Genomic DNA, 8,234 nt, shown 5'->3' with positions numbered 1-8,234 from the left:
TTGCTGGATGACAATATGCAATTGACAAGTTATAAATGATACTGTTTTATTTTATAAAAATACTAGCTTTTTTCATTTATTATGTTTACAGGCATTCACTGCTTGAGTCAAGGTTAGGCTTGTTAAGTGATTAAAGGCAATTTTATTACAGCAGCATGTAGTTATTTTATTCTAAAAGAATAAAATGCATAAAGAGAATGGTTTTTTTGTTCGTAACCTGTAAAATTGAGTTATTTTGCTGATTTAAAATACCAATGACTCACTTGAGGACCATGCTACCTCCTGAAAATGCCATATACCTGCTTCTTAAATGTGTCCAAGCACCTGATAGATCTGTCCAGAGCTGAAGTGGCAAGTGACTGACTGCTCTTGGACAAACGGTGCTTTCCCAGGGCTACAGCTGACTGTGCTGGGAAACAGCCATGGAGCAAGGCAGCACAGGCAGAGGGAAAAGACTTTATTTAAAGGCAAAATGCCCAAATGGCTCTCTGACATAGCTAATTTCTACTATCACTTATTAGCTTATATATGATTCCCTAACTTTTTTTCTTAAGGGGCTGATTTGGATTGACTTGTTGAGAATGGTGTCCATTATCTATTACGTCATGAGAGAGAGATTTCTGTGGTTACATGTAAACTTGTGATAGGTCTGCAGATGAAGAGGTGGAGAGGGTAGTGAAGAAGTCAGCCGCAGTCCGGTCCGGTCTATGAGAAGGTCACACCAGCTTCATTGTACACCTTGAAGACTTTCTCGATGGCGCTGACATAAGCAGCTGTTCTCAGGTCCAATCCCAGGTTATACTTCACGGCTGTGCACATGATTTGCCTGGCAGAGCGCTCCATGGTGTAAGCTAAGCCAGAGTGCACGATGTCTTTCTCAGAGGCACGCAATATCCTGTCTTGGAACTCTGCTGTGGGTACAATGGGAATAGTTCCACTGTGCTTTCCAAATTTCCTTTCCAAACTCTCTTGAACAGACATGAGCAAGTGGTAGTTAGAATCTCTTTCATATTTGAAGGTCTAACAGCCATAGCTGACATGATTTAGATTCTTCAGCCACTCAAAGTAAGATACTGTCACTCCTCCAGCATTCAAGTAGAGATCTGGAATAACCATGATGTTCCTCTCTAGGAAAATCTTATCAGCTTCTGGAGTTGTCAGTCCGTTGGCACCTTTAGCAATAAACTTGGCTTCTTAGCTTTGACTCTGGGTGTATTGGACTTGGTCAGCTGCTTCTCGCTGGCAGCAGGGATCAGTACGTCACAGTCCGCCTCCAAGATGCTCCCTTCATAGATCTTTGCTTCGCTCTCCCGGATCTTGAGGTCCTCCACCAGCTTGTCCTCCATGATGCTGGCGCCGCGGTCAATGAAGGCCCTCCACCATCTTGAAGAAGTTGGGGTTGTCCTCGCCGTCGGCCGCCGCCTCACTGTAGTGTCGCCGGCCGGGCGACGTGAGCCCTGGCTGCGGGGCGGCGGCGGCTGCGGTGGGCTGCTAGTGGGCCCCGCCCGGCCGAGTTGGCCGCTGCCGAACCTAGGGCTGCGGGCCCGACACAGGACAGCAGCAGCGCTTCACCCAGGCACCGGTACAGGGCGGCGCGACGGAGGCCGCGGAGGAGAGGCGCTATCACAGGCCCGGGGACGGACAGAGGGTTTTTTAAGTCCTAATGTAGGAGCCCCATCAAGTGATGCTGAGCACGGCATCACTTCCGAGCGGAGGTGGTGGCCGGTGTGTCATAAGACTCATCTACCTGTGGGGAACTCAGGCGGACAACCCCACCGACATTTTCATTTCCTTATGAAAGTCAACTATGCACGCTTTGAGGAACAGGATACCAATTAGGACATTTGGGGCATGAAAGTAATTTAGTGGGTGAAGACACAAAAATATCATCATCACTTCTGTTGCTTACAGCAAATTAGCAGGTGGCCCAGAGAATGAGAGAGCTGATGCACATTGTGCATTCACGAGCCCAGTTCCCCAAGGTGCAACAAGAAAACATGTTCATCATGGAAGCAGGCATAGCTTCTGGACATTTCAGCACTTATTTTAAAAAGTGTGGAAATAACTTTTGCTTTAATGTGAATCAGATCTGAAGCTGGGTAATAATTTTCTTCCTCATTTGAGTTGCCTTTAACTCTCAATTCAAAACTATATTACATTGATTAGAAACATACAGAAATCAAACTAAACAATTATTCACACACACTTTATGATAGATAGAAAGCCACTTTATACTTTGCCTTTATGAATGACAATTTAAAGAGGCTTACAGGTGATTGGATCACCCTAGCCAATTTACATAAATGCAATTTGTGGAGAGATTTATATTGCCAAATTGGATGAGGTACATTTTTGAGTTTGCATAAAGTGTTCTGCAAATTGTTCCATTTTCTTACTGTACACCCCAGGTTTCTCAACACAGGAACTCTATTGGATTTACATTCTCTGTGTGGGAAATGATTGATGGAACTGAATGAAAGATTCAGTGTAAAAGATGAGCATCGCTGAGCAGAAACAGGCTTCGAAGTGACTTGCCTTATCAGAAGCCCAAAATGATTCATGTATAATAATTAAAACAGTGTGATGCTGGCATAAATAGATCGGTTAAACAATTTACATTATCTTTAAAGAGACTCTGATGTGATGCATATAATAAAATGAAAAGGAATAGATTATTTTAAAAAAATCATTGGGCTAATTATCTATATAAATAAGCACACACAAACACACATGCACATATACACTCCTTAGAGTTCTTATCTAACATCACAAGAAAAAATATTCTGAGCTCTTTTAAACATCTATACTTACACTTATACTTAAATCGTAGATATCACAAAAAAATCTACAAATATATTAGGCTAATAAATAGATAAGAAAGGTATTTATAATTTTTAAAAAATTCCTAGAAGAAATAATACAATAAGCCCTAGTATACTTAGCCCTACAAAACATAACTTCTGTACGTCAAAGGCACTGCAAAGAATTAAAGATCAAATGACAAACTAAGAAAAAGCTTTGCAACATTTATTACAGAATAATAATTAATATAGAGATATTTAAAGTATGCATATATCATACAAATCTTGAGAAAAAACAGTAAAAAAATAAAATAAAATAGGAAAATGACATGGATGGATATTTTAAGGGAAAATGAAATACTGATAATTACTAAAAGATAAATTATCCAGTAATAAAAAATATATCAATTAAATACCAGGCTGCAATGAACACTCAGAATCTTTCTGCAGATTGCGTGCATTGTGAGACAGAGGGGAGGAGTGTGTTACCCTGGCTCCATCCTTGCCAACTCACCTGGTTTGATTGTTCCCTTCTATCGATGGCCACAGCTCCTGCCAACTGTCACTTTCTATTTAGCAATTTCCTCAGGTTTCAGACAACCACCCAGCCCTTTGCCCCTACAGAAGAGGTGGCATAGGTTTTTCATGTGGCTGGCCTCAGAGTACCATAGCTTTCTTATGTGGCTGGCCTCAGAGTACCATGCCCTGTTGGTTGTCCTTAACATTTTCCCACATCTTTGTAAAGAGCACCTCAATTACCCTACTGAGTTTAACATTGGTTTACTGTTAAGATATATCAAAATAAATGGGAAAACACCTCTTTTTTGTTACAGAATCTTGACATTATCTTAAGAAAATTATATTTTAGCCCATATTCCAGTTTGAGTTTCTTCCCAGGCTTTATGCACCTATCTGTAAAATTTTAAATGGATATTAATTTAAACATTAAATGAACAAAGATTTATTTCCCATTACATCAATTTTTTAAAATACAAACAAGAGAAAAGATGCTTTTACTATTCATTACTTAGTTTGTATTAATTTACAATTATTAAAATTTTAATTTAATAGCATTGCTAATTCAGAAAAATTATTTCATCTTTAGAGTGAATTGAAATGAAATAAAACTAAGCATTATGAATATGTATTTGAAAAATAACTTTTTAATGTAAAGTTGTTAACTTGTTGTCATTAACACCACCAAAACAAAGATGAACATCCACTAAGTAACTGGATGTTGCAACAATGACAGAGCACCATTAAACTAGAAATTTTGTAAAATCACTTCAATACAGTGAAGATAGCAAGAAAAATAGGAAGTCAACATATACCAATTGATGGAAATTCTCCTTGAAACAATAATCATAAATTAGAAGTAAACTGTATAATAATAGTTAACGTGGAATTAAATATATTCATAAAAGCATTTAACAATATGAAAAACCACCTTGATTCATAAATTCAGAAATTAATAATAGAAATGAACAACAACAAACAAAACCCGAAAGAATAAAAATGAGATTTTAAAAAAGGATTAAAAAGGATAAAATGGAAAGTAGAGGAAAAGGAAGACAGGAAAGGAAGGAATAACATTCATGTTATTTCAATTACTGAAGAATAAAACAGTGGAACGGAAATAGTGTTTAAAACTCTAAGAAAACTTTCCACATTTTGACTCACACACATACACATGTACACTAATGTCATATATATCTGTGTAGACACATTATGTATTATGTGTATATACACACGTGTTATATGTGTATATTCACAATGTGCATTATGTGTGTATATACACATGCGCATACACATGCATATCTTCTAAAGTCAGTATCATCTTATTTAATAAGGAACAGTAGTGATATTTCCAAAAAGAACAAGGCAATTGTGCCTACAATCTCTGCACTTATCAGCACTTTAATGCAAATACTAGTCAAAGTAATTGATCATGAGAAATGACTTAGAGGCATAAGAATAGATAAAACAGATAAAGAAGCAGTAAAACTATCTTTTTTTTTTTTTGCTGCTGACCTGAACGTATATCTGGAAAACTCTAAGGAATCTAAAGAATCAATTAATGGGGCTTCCCTGGTGGCACAGTGGTTAAGAATCCATCTGCCAATGCAGGGGACATGTGTTCGAGCCCTGGTCCAGGAAGATCCCACATGCTGCCAAGCAACTAAGCCTGTACGACACAACTACTGAGCCTGTGCTCGAGAGCCTGTGAGCCACACTACTGAGCCCACCTGCTACAACTACTGAAGCCCACACACCTAGAGCCCATGCTCTGCCACAAGAGAAGCCACTGCAATGAAAAGGCCATTCACTGCAACGAAGAGCCCTGCTCGCTGCAACTAGAGAAAGCCAGTGTGCAGCAACGAAGACCCAATGCAGACAAAAATAAATAAAATAAATAAATTTATAAAAACAAAAGAATCAATTAAGAAAAGAATTCAGTAAGGTATGAGGGTATGTAAGTAACATAAAAACATTAATAGAACCAGATAGAGGACCAGTTGAGGAAAAGTTTGAAATATTTCTCAAGGACAAAAGAGTAGACTCAAACAAATGGAAAAACATCACCTGTTCTTAGGGTAACTCAATGTTATAAAGATGTTAGTACCATCCAAGTTACTTTCTAAATTTCATCTCACTACTCACCAAAACGAAAAATAACAGCAATTTTTTTTCATGGACTTAGATTAATGGGCACTAAACTTTATATAGAAAAGGGAAATTGTAAGACTAGCAATGAAAATAATAAAAAAATAGGGAAATAATCTGATCAGATATTCCTATAAATTAGCTAAAATTCAAATAGTTTCCTATGGTTCATGGAGAGAAAAATAGAATTCTGCCATAGAATAAAAAGTCAAGAAATAGGGGGGACCTTTAAGATGGTGGAGCAGTAAGATATGGAGATCACATTCCTGCCCACAAATACAACAAAAATGCATCTACATTTGGAACAACTACAGAACACCTACTGAGCGCTGACAGAAGACCTCAGACTTCCCAAAGGCAAGAAAATACCTTCGAAACTGGCCGTTAGGCTGACAGGGTCGTGGTGCTCCGGCTGGGTGTCAGGCCTGAGCCTCTGAGGTGGGAGAGCCAAGTTCAGAATATTGGTCCACCAGAGACCTACCGGCCCCATGTAATATTAAACAGTGAAAGCTCTCCCGGAGATCTCCATCTCAACACTAAGACCAAGCTCCACTCAACGACCAGCAAGCTACAGTGCTGGACACGCTATACCAAACAACTAGCAAGACAGGAACACATACCCACCCATTAGCAGAGAGGCTCCCTAAAATCATAATAAGTTCACACACACCCCAAAACACAGTACCGGACGCGGTCCTGCCCACCAGAAAGAAAAGATGCAGCCTCTTCCACCAGAACACAGGAACCAGTCCCCTCCACCAGGAAGCCTACACTAGCCACTGAACCAACCATACCCAATGGGGGCGGACACCAAAAACAACAGGAATTACAAACCTGCAGCCTGTGAAAAGGAGACCCCACACACAGTAACTTAAGCAAAATGAGAAGAGAGAGAAATAAACAGCAGATAAAAGAGCAAGGTAAAAAACCACCAGACCAAACAAATGAAGAGGAAATAAGCAGTCTACCTGAAAAAGAATTCAGAGTATTGACAGTAAATATGATCCAAAACCTTGGAAATAGAATGGAGAAAATACAAGGAGCATTTAACAAGGACCTAGAAGAACTAAAGAGCAAACAAACAATGATGAACAACACAATAAATGAAAGTAAAAATTCTCTAGAAGGAATCAATGGCAGAAAAACTGAGGGAGAAGAACGGATAAATGACCTTGAAGATAAAATAGTGGAAAACACTACTGCAGAACAGAATAAAGAAAAAAGAATGAAAAGAATTGAGGGCACTCTCAGAGACATCTGGGACAACATTAAATGCACGAACATTTGAATTATAGGGGTCCCAGAAGAAGAAAAGAAAAAGAAAGGGACTGAGAAAATATTTGAGGAGATTATACTTGAAAACTTCTCTAATATGGGAAAGGAAATAGTCAAGTCCAGGAAGCACAGAGAGTCCCATATAGGATAAATCCAAGGAGAAACACGCCAAGACACGTATTAATCAAACTATCAAAAATTAAATACAAAGAAAAAATATTAAAAGCAGCAAGGGAAAAACAACAAATAACACACAAGGGAATCCCCATAAGGTTAACAGCTGATCTTTCAGCAGAAACTCTGCAAGCCAGAAGGGAGTGGCAGGACATATTTAAAGTGATGAAAGGGAAAAACCTACAACCAAGATCACTCTACCCAGCAAGGATCTCATTCAGATTCAATGGAGAAATTAAAACCTTTACAGACTAGCAAAAGCTAAGAGAGTTCAGCACCACCAAACCAGCTTTACAACACATGCTAAAGGAACTTCTCTAGGCAGGAAACACAAGAGAAGGAAAAGACCTACAATAACAAACCCAAGACAATTAAGAAAATGGTAATACGAGCATATATATTGATAATTACCTTAAATGTAAATGGATTAAATGCTCCAACCAAAAGACATACACTAGCTGAATGGATACAAAAACAAGACCTGTACATATGCTGTCTACAAGAGACCCACTTCAGACCTAGGGACACATACAGACTGAAAGTGAGGGGATTGAAAAAGATATTCCGTGCAAATGGAAATGAACAGAAAGCTGGATTAGCAATTCTCATATCAGACATAATAGACTTTAAAAAAAGACTATTACAAGAGACAACGAAGGACACTACATAATGATCAAGGAATCAATCCAAGAAGATATAACAATTGTAAATATTTATGCACCCAACATAGGAGCACCTCAATACATAAGGCAAATGCTAACAGCCATAAAAGGGGAAATCAACAGTTACACAATCATAGTAGGGGACTTTAACACCCCACTTTCACCAATGGACAGATCATCCAAAAGGAAAATAAATAAGGAAACACAAGCTTTAAATGATACATTAAACAAGATGGACTTAATTGATATGTATAGGACATTCCATCCAAAACCAACAGAATACACTTTTTTCTCAAGTGCTTGTGGAACATTCTCCAGAATAGATCATATCTTGGGTCACAAATCAAGCCATGGTAAATTTAAAAAATTGAAATCATATCAAATACCTTTTCTGACCACAATGCTATGAGTCTTCGTATAAATTGCAGGAAAAAATCTGTAAAAATTTAAAACACATGGAGGCTAAACAATACACTACAAAATAACCAAGAGATCACTGAAGAAATCAAAGAGGAAGTCAAAAAATACCTAGAAACAAATGAAAATAAAAACACGACAACCCAAAACCTATGGGATGCAGCAAAAGCACTTCTAAGAAGGAAGTTTATAGCAATACAATCCTACCTCAAGAAACAAGAAACATCACAAATAAACAACC

The 8,234-nt window shown here is 38.1% G+C and overlaps 1 pseudogene; it reads right to left on the bottom strand.

Moving 5' to 3' along the window:
• Positions 1-234: 234 nt before the first annotated feature.
• The window catches only part of LOC103013458 (glutamate dehydrogenase 1, mitochondrial-like), a 105,089-nt pseudogene continuing 97,089 nt past the window's right edge, over positions 235-8,234 (bottom strand).

Source organism: Balaenoptera acutorostrata, chromosome 19 (genome assembly GCF_949987535.1).
Source record: "Balaenoptera acutorostrata chromosome 19, mBalAcu1.1, whole genome shotgun sequence".
In the NCBI taxonomy this organism is placed as follows: domain Eukaryota; kingdom Metazoa; phylum Chordata; class Mammalia; order Artiodactyla; family Balaenopteridae; genus Balaenoptera; species Balaenoptera acutorostrata.
The sequence above is the reverse complement of the archived record's forward strand: the minus strand, read 5'-3'. Positions and strand labels throughout refer to the sequence as shown.